A 13,097-nucleotide genomic window follows, 5' to 3' on the forward strand; every position below is an offset into this window, starting at 1 on the left:
TCCATCCCAGACCCACGTACACACACACACACACACACACACACACACACACACACACACACCAAAAAAAAAAAAATCATTTTCAATGCATCCTCATAGCACTAATTCTCTGTGCTCCCTTCCAAGTCCTGTGCATGGGAAGGGAAGACAGTCATTGTCCTGTCAGTTTGCTGATGAGAAACCAAGGTCTACAGGAGAGATCTAGGCCTGATTAAAAGAGCAAGAGAGCTAGGCTCTGTCTCTCCTCCTAAGGTTCTTTTCATGTGAACCACACTCTCTCAGCCATGCAATTTTATAGGCTTTAAGAAGTTGTGCTTCATGAAGTCTTCTGATTATTTTTTTGTCGTGTGACTAGCTGCCAAACCAGGTTTCTTTTTTCCTTTTATGCATATTCTGTGTGTGTGTGTGTGTGTGTGTGTGTGTGTGTGTGTGTGTGTGTTGCTGGGAATTGAACTCAAGGGCATTCTACCTCCGAGCTACACCCCCAGCTGGATTTTTTATTCTTTAATTTTGAAACATAGTCTCACTAAGCTGAAGAGGGCCTTACTAAATAGCTAATAGCTGAGGTTGTCTGTGAATCCAGATCCTCCTGTCTCAGCCTCCCAAGTACTGGGATTACAAGTATGCATCACCAAGTCTAGCTATACTTTTTTATTTTTTAAAATTTTTAAAGTTTTTTTTTTTTTTTTTTGGTGGTACTGGAGATGGAAGCCTTCTACCTCCGGGCTACATTCTCAGACCTATTTCTATATTTTTTATTTGGAAACAGGGTCTCTTAAGCCAGTGAGGCTGGCTTTGAACCTGCACGATCCTCTTGTCTCCACTTCCCAAGCGCAGAGATTACAAGCGTGCGCCACCATGCCCAGCTATACTTGTTTTTTTAAAAAATATTGGTGCACATCTGTGCTTGGGAGGCTGAGACACAAGGATCTCAGTCTTGAAACCAGCTCAGGAACTTGGTAAGACTGTTCAATATAAAAAATAAAGGGTTGGGAGTGTAGCTTGCTGGTAGAATGCCTCTAGGTTCAATACCCAGTACCCCCCCTTCCAAAAAAAAGTGTAAGTTTAAGGTTTTATATTTACTTCTGTCTGCTAAGATGTATCGTTTGGAGGAAAAATAGTTCTCAAATTGGCCTCATGCCCTCTGTTACAGTAGCATATTTGGGTGAGTGTCTTTGTCCAGGATAGCTACGTTAATGTTTGTGTTATCTATCTGTCTCTAATTGGTGTTGGATGAACTCTCCAGGCAGAATCAATTCAGTTTATTCAGTCTTCCAGCAATATAGGAATGATACAGAAAGTTGAGAGGCAGAGGCAGGGTGGCCAACAGTAAGCTATCCGGACATTATCTTTCTTTTTCTTGCTCCTGGAGATTGAACCCCAGATCTCATGCGTGGCAGGCACACGCTCAACCACTGAGCTATATGCCCGCGCACTAGCTTTTTTCTTTTTTCTTTTTTTAAGAGACGTAGACAGATTTATTAAGGAAAGTAAGAAATACACATTCAAGGGAGAATTTGGAGTATCCCAAAAGTGAGAGAGACCCTTAGCTGTTCCTTTGGCCTTCTTCCTCCTTCCTTTCCTCCCTCCCTCCCTTTCTCCTTCCCTCCTTTCTTTCCTTCTGATCCCAGGGCCATTCTACTTCTGAGCTCTTATATTTTGTTTTTGAAACACTGTCTTCTAGGTTGCTGAGGGTCTCACTAAATTGCTGAGACTGACCTTGAACACTTGATCGTCCTGTCACATTCCCTGAGCTGCACACCTGAGATTACAGGTGTGCACCAACATGTCCCTGCTTAGCAATACTTTTTTTTTTTTTTTTTTGGTATTGGGGATTGAACCCAGGGCATTCTACCTCTGAACTACATCCCCAGCCCTATTTTATTTTTTATTTTGAAAGAGGGTCTCACTGAGTTGTGGAGGTCCTCACTAAGTTGCTTAGGCTGATAACCAGCAATTCTCCTGTCTCAGCCTCCTAAGTACTGGGACCACAAGTATGCAGAATCAGGCCCAGGTTATTTTGATTTTTAATACTTTCCCATATTTGAGTTGATAAGACAAATTTTGGTAAACTCTGGGATTCTTGACATGCATGTATCTCTTTTTTGATTACATAAGGTATGATAGTGACTATCTTTTGCATATAATTTTTATCTTTTGTGATCTTACTTCCTTAGGATTAATTCAATGAAATGAGATCATCAGGCTGAGGAGTATTAAGATATCTATAACATCTGATACATATGGCTTGGTTGCTGACCAAAAATTTGTGCCTGATAATATTTTCCTAGCAATCTAATTTTACCAACTTCTGGTAATATAATTCAAGATATATTTTGCTTTTAAAAAAGAAGTAGGAACGAGGGATGGTGGCCCACATCTGTAATCCCAGACTTGGGAGACTGAGACAGGAGGATTACAGATTTGAGGTAGACTTAAGGGACTTAGGGAGACCCTCGGTAATTTGGTGAGACCCATTTTAAAAATTAAAAATAAAATCTCGGTGTAGTGGAATGCGTGGATAATCCTAGTACTTGGGAGGCTGAGATAGGAGGATAGCAGATTTGAGGCCAACCGTAACAACTTAGCAAGACCTTATCTCAAAATAAATAAAAAAGGCTAGGGGTATATCTTGGAGGATGCTCCTGGGTTCAATCCCCAGTATCAGTAAACAAGTAAATATAAATAAAAAATAACTGGGGATGTAGCTTGGGCTGGGGTTGTAGCTTGGAATGCCCTTGAGTTCAATCCCCACTATCAATAAGTGTAAATTTGAAAAGGGCTGGGGTAGCCAGGTGTGGTGGTGCACGTGTATAATTCCAGTACTTGGGAGGCTGAGACAGGAGGATCACAGGTTCTCAGTCAGCCTCAGCTACTTAAGTCCTCCACGACTTAGTGAAACCCTGTCTCAAAATAAAGAATAAAAAATAGGGCTAGAGGTGTAGCTCAGAGGTAGAATACCCCGGTTCCATCTCCAGTTCCATGCACACTCAAAAGAGCCATCATAAGAGAATTATGACCATCTTGTATGACACGTGCTCTTGTTTTCTTGTATTGCCAATGGCATTACCAGAGCCATTGCATTTCCAGACAGGCATGGAAGAAAATGCAGCCCTTGTTTTGTGGAATAGATTGATATATTTGTCCCCGTCAGAAGGTGATTTAAAAAAAAAATACTGGGGATCAACCTCTGAGATACTTCTCCAGCCCTTTTTTTTTTTTTTTTTTTTTTTGGTGGTACTGGGGTTCTTGGAAGCCCTTCTACCTCCGGGCTACACTCCCAGACCTATTTTTACATTTTTATTTGGAAACAGGGTCTCCTAAGCCAGTGCGCGCGGCTGGCTTCGAACCTGCGCGATCCTCCTGTCTCTGCCTCCCAAGCGCGGGGATTACAAGCGTGCGCCACCACGCCCGGCTCCAGCCCTTTTTATTTATTTATTTTTAAATTTGAAGTAGGGCCTCACTAAGTTGCTGAGGCTGGCCACAAACTTGTGGTCCTTTTGTCTCAGACTCCCAAGATACCGAGGTCACAGGTATGTGCCATTGCTCCTGGCTTAGAATGTGATCTTACAGCATTTTTGTGACCTACCTTCAAGTGTTTCTTTAAAACTAGGGACCAGCTTAAAAGACTCATTTAATTAGAATGCCTGTGGGTTAGGGTCCGTATCTCTGTCTCTTTCTTTCTCTCTCTGTCTCCCCCCCCACCCCTTTTCTACATACTTTTTTTTGTGGTGCTAGGGATTGAACCTAGGGGCATTCTACCTCAAAGCCACACCCTCAGCCCTATTTTATTTTTAATTTTTATTTTTTTTAGTACTGGGGATGGAACCCAGGGGTATTCTACCTCTGAGCTACACTCCCAGCCCTTTTTTAAATTTTTCATTTTGAAACAGGGTCTCACTGAGCTGAGGCTGTCCGTGAACTAGGATCCTCCTGTCTCAGCCTCCTAAATGCTGGGATTAAAAGTATGTGCCGCCGGGCATGGTGGCACACGCTTGTAATCTCCGCGCTTGGGAGGCAGAGACAGGAGGATCTCGCAGGTTCGAAGCCAGCCGCGCACGCTGGCTTAGGAGACCCTGTTTCCAAATTTAAAAAAATGTAAAAATGGGTCTGGGAGTGTAGCCCGGAGGTAGAAGGGCTTCCAGGAACCCCAGTACCACCAAAAAAAAAAAAAAAAAAAAGTATGTGCCACCACGCCCAGCTCCTATTTTAGTTTTTTTTTGGAAATGGGGTCTTGCGGTCTTGCTAAGTTGCTGAGGCTGGCTTTGGACCTTTGATCCTCCTGTCTCATCCTATCAAGTATCAGGATTACAGGCATGTGCTACTATGCCCAGCTGGTATCTGCTTTCTTAATAGGTCCCCCAAGTGCTTCTGAGGCCACCACAGATTGAGAGGAGCCTCTGGGGACTCCCTTCCATCTACTTTTCTTTACAGCCTGTGTCTTTTCTGTGGGTAGAGGCAGATTCTGTTCTGAACGGCTGCTCAGACATGCTAACAGAGGTCTGTTGTATGGAGAATGAATTGTGTAGCAGTCCCCTTCCTGATGAAGAGGAGCTGGGTTCATGTTAGAACAATAAGCCCAGTCTTTCTGAGAGAAGCTGCGCTGCGTTAAAGCTGCTGCTTTTCTGAACTCTCCTCATGGTGCTGCATGGCTGTGTTTTATTGAAGTTTCTTCCCATAATCCTGACCAAGCCATGGCCAGTTCAGCCTTTGGAAGGCCCGGGGGGAAGCACATGCATGTACTGTGTCATCACAGCAACAGCAGCTGTCACAGTGTGGACACCGCCTGGATGTCAACAGGCACGCTGGAGCCAGTGTTGTAGAAATATGGAAGGATGGTACTATTTTTATTAATTTATATTGTGGGGCTGGGATTGAATTTAGAGGCACTCTACCTCTGAGCTAGACTCCCAGCCCTATTTTATTTGTATTTATTTATTTATGGTACTGGAGTTTGAACCCAGGGGCATTCTACCCCTGAGCGCTATTTTATTTAAAAAAAAAATTTTTTTTTTTTCCAGTACTGGAGATGGAACCCAGGGATATTCTACCTCAGACCTACACCCCCAGCCCTATTTTTTATTCTTTATTTTGAGACAGGGTCTCACTGAGTTGCAGAGGGCCTCACTAAGTAGCTGAGGTTGTCCGCCATCCTCTGGTCTCAGCCTCCCAAATGCTGGGATTACAAGCATGTGCCAACCATGCCCGGCTTTATTTTTTATTTTTTTTATTTATTTTTTTTTTGTTTTCTTTTTTTTGGTGGTACTGGGTTCCTGGAAGCCCTTCTACCTCCGGCCTACACTCCCAGACCTATTTTATACTTTTTTATTTTTGGAAACAGGGTCTCTTAGCCAACGCAGCTGACTTCGAACCTGCGCGATCCTCCTGTCTCTGCCTCCCAAGCGCGGGGATTACAAGCGTGCGCCACCACGCCCGGCTTTATTTTTTATTTTGAAACAGGGTGTTGCTAAGTAGTTAAGTGTCTTGCTACCTTGCTGAGGGTGGTCTAGAACCTGTGATCCTCCTGTCTCAACTTCCCAAGTACAGGAATTACAGGTGTGCACCATATGTGCAGTTTATTTTCATTTGATGGTGAGAAGAAACTGAAGGTTCAAAACTTGGGATAATCCATGTTTTTTTGTTTTGTTTTGTTTTTGGTGGTACTGGGGATGGAACCCAGGGTCATTCTACCTCCGGGCTACACTCCCAGACCTATTTTATATTTTTTTATGTGGAAACAGGATCTCTTAAGCCAGCTGAGGCTGGCTTTGAACCTATGCGATCCTCCTGTTTCAGCCTCCCAAGCACAGGGATTACAAGCGTGCGCCACCATGCCCGGCTGATAAGCCATGTCTTACAACTGCAGTGTGCCAGGGCTTTGCTTCCAGATCCTTCACTCCTTCCCCTTCCCCAGCCCCATGAAAGACTGGTTGGCTGCCTTGGAGGAAGTTGGTTCCCACCATCTGGCTGCACCCGGAGGCTGCCTGCTAGTCAGGAGGAGTAGAAGGGGAAGCTTCCCACTAGAGTTTCCATGCGACTTAGCTTTGATGACTCCAGAGTCCCCTTTATTTCTTTTTTTCTGTGATGCTGGGGATTGAACCCCAGGAGCATTCTACTTCCATGCTATATCCCCCAGCCCTATTTTTTATTCTTTTTTTTTTTTTTTTTGTAGTACTGGGGATGGAACCCAGGGACATTCTACCTCCAAGCTACAACCCAGCCCTATTTTTTCTTTATTTTGAAACAGGGTCTCACTGAGTTGAAAAGGGCCTCACTCAGTAGCTGAGGCTGTCCGTGAACTGTGATCCCAGTACTACAAACAACAACAACAAAACATGCCTACAATGCTGTTTTAAAGTCTACACTTGAGTGGCAGTGCTGAATTTTAAGTTGAAAATTTACATATTTTAGGTGTGCTTTTTTTTTTTTTGTGGTACTGGGGATTGAACTCAGGAGCATTTTACCTCCAAGCTACACTCTAGCCCTATTTTATTTTTATTTTGAAACAAGGTCTTGCTAGCTTGACGAGAGTCTCATTGCTTGCTAAGGCTGTTCTCGATCATGAGATCCTCCTGTCTCAGCCTCCCAAGCACTGGAATTACAGGCACGCACCACCATGCCCTGCTTCTAGGGGTGATTATGTATGCCTAGGTATGTCTAGACTTTTTTTTTTTTTTTTTTGGCGGGTCTGGTGATGGAACCCAGGGGTATTCGACCTCCTAGTTATACCCCCTGCCCTAGAATAAAAAATTATTCTTTATTTTGAAACAGGGTCTCACTAAGTTGCGGAGGGCCTCACTAAGTAGCTGAAGCTGTCCGCCAACTGTGATCCTCTGGTCTCTCAGCCTCCCGAATGCTGGGATTACAGGTGTGCATCACCAATCCTGGCTGCTTTTTCATTTTTGACAAATGCTTAGTTTCACTCTTATTTTGAGTTTGTGTCATAACTATGTGTTTCTCTAACAAAAATTAAATTAATGGCATTAGAAAACTCTCCCTTTTATCTAGAAATTTGAAGGTTAACTAGTGAGAATATGTCTGCCGTTTCTCTCTGCATCTCTGTTCTATTTCTCTGCATTGCCTTATGTAGTGTTGAGTAGTGTCTTACCGTTACTTGTCCTGTGGATGAGATCTCCCTTGGGAGGCCATTTTATAATCTGCAGTCCTTGCCCAAGGCTGGTCTTTGGTGTTCTGTTTTTCAGGTTTTGACTCCTGAGTAGGTGTGTCTGAGAATCTTGTCATGTAAACACCTTTATCTTCAAAGGTGCTAGTTATTTACCTTATCCTTACCCTATTCTTTAAGATTCTTATTAGTCTTAGAAACAAATTAAGGAACTATTGTTGTATTTTCTAATTTTGTGCAATGTAACAACATCAGGCTAGAAGAAATAGTTTTGCAAGTGACTGAAGAGCTTAAACTCCTTTAGTTTCTGTCAGAGAGTAATGAGGACACTGTCTGATTCTTTTACTGCCTGTCTTTTTTTCTTTTTTCGGTACTGGGGATTGAACTCAGGGGGGTGTTCTACCTTTGAGCTACACCTCCACCCCTTTATATAGGTGTGCACTGCCAAGCCCAGCTGTCTTCTCCCCCTTTTCTTCCTCCTCTTCTTTTGTGGTACTGGGGAAGAAAACTAGGGTCATTCTACCTCTGAGCACATCCTACATCCTATTTTCTTTTATATTTTGAAACACAGTCTCACTAAGTTGCTAGGGACTTCTTTGAGTCACTGAGGCTGGTTTTGAATCTGTAATCCTCCTGTCTTAGCTTCCCAAGTACTGGGATTCCAGGTGTGCACCACCATGCCCAGCTTCTGTCCTTCTTTACTGAGAAGATGGGCTAGTGTGTGTTTCTGAATCCTGTGACAGTTAACATGCTGATTATTTGCTATGGTCTAGAACATCATGAGAACCTTTTAATTTGTCTCTGTCTCTGTCTGTCTCTCTGTCTGCAGGACTGGGATTGAATTTCTACCGCTTGTCTATCCTCCCAGATTTATTTTTTATTTTGAAATAGGGTCACACTAAGTTGCTCAGGCTAGCTTGGAACCTGTGATCCTCATGTCTCAGTTTCTTAAGTCCTGGGATTACAGGCATGTGCCACGACACCCGGGTCGATTCTGTCATTATTTTAGAGCTTGGAGTAGATTTCTGAAGTTGCCAAAGGAGCATTTGTTTGGACAAAGTTAACATTTAGCTGAATTGTATATCAATGATTTTTTTTTTTCCGGTCCTGAGGATGGAACCCAGGAGCATTCTATCTCCGAACTACACCCCCCAGCACTATTTTTTATCTTTTATTTTGAAACAGGGGTCTCATTAAGTTGCAGAGGGCCTAAGTAGCTGAGACTGGCCGTGAACCCGTGATCCTCCTATCTTAGCCTCCCAAGTACTGAGAGTACAAGCTCGTGCCACCATGCCGGATTTACAGTAATGATTTTATTCAATTATGAAAGAGTAACTAAATACTGAAGATTATAGTATCATTGTAATCATTTGGTTTGAGGTGAGTAGGGGGACTCCAGGAGATGCAGAAAGCGTGTTTTAATGAGAATTGGCCTAAGAACAGAATCTGTAATGAAAACTGTTGACATTAAGATAAGAGAGTTCTTCTGGGGGTGTGTTCTAGACTATTGGCCGAGACTCTGGGTGTGCTAAAGTACAGAGAGAAGGGCTCTCAGCCCTGTTCCTGCAGGGTCTGTGTTTAGGAGGGAAGGCAGACAGCAATGAGATGTTTATGATTCCAAGCGTCAAGTATGTTGCCATGGGCAGAGCTGGAGGCCTTTGCTGGCTTAAATATGTTAGAAACTTGGTCCCCAGATGTTAATGGCATTTGGAAGTGTTGGTTTTTTGGGATGTCATTAGGATTAGTTGAAGTAATGAGTGGAGGCTCCCACAGTGACCTTGGTGACATTATACGAGGAGGAAGGGAAGCACGAGCTCTCATGTTTGCTGTCCTGCCTGGGGATGCCCTCTGCGGTATTAGAAGCAGCAGGAGGGCTTCACCAGAGGCAGGTGCCATGCTCTTGGGCTTTGTAGTCTCCAGAACCATTAGCCAGATACACTTATTTATTTATTTTTTGGTACTGGGGCATTGAACCCAGGATCTTGTGCATGGTATGCGAGTGCTCTACCACTGAGCTACATCCTAGCCCTAAACCTCTGTTTTAAATAATTAAGCTGGTCTCAGGTGTATTGTTATAGCAACAGAAAACGGACTGAGATAGGTTCTTAGTCTGGGGCCAGGGAAAGAGATGTGGCCCCATACAGTTTTTTTTGTTTTTTTTTTTTCCGGTACTGGGGATGGAACCCAGGGTATTCTTATTCTTTATTTTTGAAATAGAGTCTCACTGAATTGCAAGAGACCTCACTAAATAGCTGAGGCTGTCTGCAAACCGCAATCCTCTTGTCTCTGCCTCCCAAATGCTGATTACAAGCATGTGCCACCATGCCCGGCCTCCCCTTACAGTTTTGACCTGAAGGTGTGAAGTCCGAGCCAAGGTGTACACTCTCTTGATTGGGTGCAATATTTGAACATTTAATTTCATTAAAATTTTTTTTTTGTTTTTGGTAGTACTGGGGATGGAACCCTTCTACCTCTAGGCTACACTCTCAGACCTATTTTATTATATATATATATATATATATATATATATATATGTATGTATATATACCTGTATGTGTATATACCTGTATGTGTATATACCTGTATGTGTGTGTGTGTGTGTGTGTGTGTGTGTATGTATATATATATATATATATATATATATATACATACACACACATATATATATTTGGAAACAGGGTATTTTAAGCCAGCAAGGCTGGCTTTGAACCTGCGCGATCCTCCTGTCTCCGCCTCCCAAGCACGAGGATTACAAGTGTGTGCCACCACTCCCGGCATCATTAAAACTTTATATGGCATTTGGAACCAGGCACGGTGGCACACTCTTGTAATCCTAGCATTTGGGAGGCTGCGACAGGAGGATCATGGTTCGTGGCCAGCCCCTGCTACTTAGTGAGGCCCTCTGCAACTTAGTGAGACTCCATTTCAAGATAAAAAAAAATTTAAAAATTGGGTTGAGGGTGTATCTTGGAGGTAGAATCCCCCTGGGTTCAATTCCAGTACTGGAGAAAAAAAAGCTTACATGGCATCTGGGAGGCTGAGACAGAATCACAGCTTGCAGACAGCCTCAGCTACTTAGTGAGGCCTTTGCAACTCAGTGGAACCCTGTTTCAAAATAAAGAATAAAAAAGAAGGGCTGGGGTGTAATTTGGAGGTAGAATGCCCCTGGGTTCCATCTTAAGTACTGCGAAAAAAATTATATGAAGAGAAGAAATGAACTTTGTTTACATTTTAGCATACTGGACAAATTATTCCTTAGATTTGGACTTGTTGGATCAAAAGACCTATTGAGGCCAGCATGGTGGCACATGTTTATAATCCTAGTATTTGGGAGGCTGAGACAGGAGGATTGCAGGTTCGAAGCCAGCCTTGACAACTTAAGTGAAACCCCCCACAACTTATTGATACCCTGTTTCCAAATAAGAAATAAAATTGGGATAGGAGTTTAGCTCAGAGGTAAAATGCCTCTGGGTTCAATCCCTGGGGCTACACACACACACACAAAATGATGTATTGAAAGATTATTGATGCCGGGCGTGGTGGCGCACGCTTGTAATCCCCGCACTTGGGAGGCAGAGACAGGAGGATCGCGCAGGTTCGAAGCCAGCCACGCGCGCTGGTTTAGGAGACCCTGTTTCCAAATAAAAAATGTAAAAATAGGTCTGGGAGTGTAGCCCGGAGGTAGAAGGGCTTCCAGGAACCCCAGTACCACAAAAAAAAAAAAAAAAAAAAGAAAGATTATTGAAAGGTTATTGATGAATGCTGCCAAATTATTCTAGTTATGAAGTTCTTTTTTCATCAGCAGTATATTAAAACAAGATTTGATTGTATTCGGTCACACTCTTGATTGATCCTTTTGGGAGGGTGAGGCGCGCGGGAACACTGGCGCCGAGGCTCGGTGCAGGCGGGGAGGCTGGGAGCCGCAGCTGGGCCATTTGTCAGGTGCCGCTTGGGCCTCCGGGCTTTTGTCAGGCGCCTCTGCCCAGATGGCAGCAGTAGTTCTAAGGGGAGACACCATGGGTGTATCTTCCCCAATCAGACTGAATAACTGGGGCCACATCAGGGCCCTACAGAAGGCACCGGGGATTGGAGCGGCGAAGAACCCGAGGAGGAGCAGGAGGAAATAGGGGCAGGCCCAGCTGGTTACTCATACCAGCCCTTAAACCAAGATCCTGAACAAGAGGAGGTGGAGCTGGCACCAGTGGGGGATGGAGAAGATGTAGTTGCTGACATCCAGGATAAGATCCAGGCCCTGGCCTCCATCTGCCAGATCCACCCCTAGAGAGTGAGGATGAAGATGAGGAGAGAGCCCCAGCCTTGAGCAGCCACAGCTCTGTTCCCCTGCACCCAGAACCCGGAGACCTGGTGAAAAGGACAATGGCTGGGGTAAGCCTGCCTGTGCCGGGCGTTCCTGCCTGGGCGCGGGAGATACTGGACGCCGAGTGGTTAGATGTGGTTCAGAAAGCCCTCCAAGCGCAGCAGGCATCTCCTGCCTGGAAGTGACCGCCCCGAGAGCTGCTTTATCTCCCCACATTCCAGGCCAGAACCGGCACAGGACTGAACTCGTCTCTGGTTCTAATGGCCACGTCCATCCTCCCCACTCCATTTACATCGAGGCAAATAAAACTTCTGCTCAGAGACCCACTTTATTCAGTTCTGTACATATGGGGACTTTGGCCCAAACCCAGCCCACCTTATCATGTGTCACTCAGGAGAATAAAGCACCCTATGTACACAGAAGAAAACTGATCCTTTTGTTTAAATGCAGGACTCGAGTGATGGCTAGGGTGTGTGTGTGTGTGTGTGTGTGTGTGTGTGTGTGTGTGTGTGTGTGAGACTGGGGATGGAACCCAGGGGCATTCTACCTCCATGCTACACCCCAGCCCTATATTTTATTCTTTATTTTGAAACAAGGTCTCACTGAGTTGCAAAGGACCTCACTAAGTAGCCGAGGCTGTCTGCGAACCGTGATCCTCCAGGCTCAGCCTCCCAAATGCTGGGATTACAAGTATGCGTTACTGCACCTGGCTAAAGATGTCATTTTAAGAACTGGGAATGGTGGTGCACACCTGTAATCTCATTATTTGGGAGGCTGAGATAGTTGGATCCCAGGTTCCATCCTCAACAACTTAGCAAGACCCTCTGCCTTAGTGAGACCCTGTTTCAAAATAAAAGAAAGAGCTGGAGTAGCTCAAAGGTAGAACACCTTAGGGTTCAGTCTCCAGTATAAAAAAAATATTTTTAGCTAATAGAAGTATATTATTATTATTATTATTATAGTTTATCTGAGATATCTAGCAAAGTTTCTCTGCTAAGTACAATCTTTAGTAAAGTGCAGACTTGACAGTACTGGATACGTGCTTTAAACGCCTGACTGAGGGTGGGTAGCATAGATGAGGCTGTTTTCTGTGGTCTTCGCGTTGCTCAGCTGGGGTTGCGAGTGACTTTTCTCTACTCACTTACTTGGATTGCATTGAAGGATGTGCCAAGTGAGTCAGCGCATCTCTAAAGCCTCTCCCCGGTTTTCCCTGCACCTTGCCCAGTGCTCTGTGTCCTCGAAGGCTGTGTGACTGCAGGTTTTCTGGGTCCATGACATTCTGTCCTCAGCATGAGGCTTGCTGGAGCACTGGACGGAGGAGACTTGGGCTTGGAGGGTGAGGGACATATGGCAAAGCTTGCCTTTTCCTTCTGTGGAACGCCACGGATAGAGCTGGGCCCAGTGGCACTCTTCACTGTGTCACTATTGGGTGTAGTCATCGCAGTGCCTGTTTCCTGCGGAGTCATCAGAAGAGTGAATCTGGCAGGAAAGCATCTTAAGGCATTGATTGCTGTGGAATTCCTCTTTACACGTTGTTTTGCCAGGGTGCCTGAGCTCATGAGGGCAGTGTCTTGACAGAGCAGCTGACATGTTAGGTATCCAGTGAATTTAGGAAAACAGGACCAAGAACCTGTCTACATCATGCATAGTGTGTGT

General features: G+C 44.5%; 1 pseudogene across 1 annotated transcript; it reads left to right on the forward strand.

Annotated features, from left to right (window-relative positions):
• The first annotated feature begins 11,094 nt into the window (after nt 1-11,094).
• On the forward strand, nt 11,095-11,626 carry LOC308259005 (male-enhanced antigen 1-like; annotated as a pseudogene). The gene has a single exon. The product of its transcript is annotated as a male-enhanced antigen 1-like (transcript).
• The last annotated feature ends 1,471 nt before the right edge of the window (nt 11,627-13,097 follow it).

This window comes from Muscardinus avellanarius (genome assembly GCF_963383645.1).
Source record: "Muscardinus avellanarius genome assembly, chromosome: 2".
NCBI lineage: Eukaryota > Metazoa > Chordata > Mammalia > Rodentia > Gliridae > Muscardinus > Muscardinus avellanarius.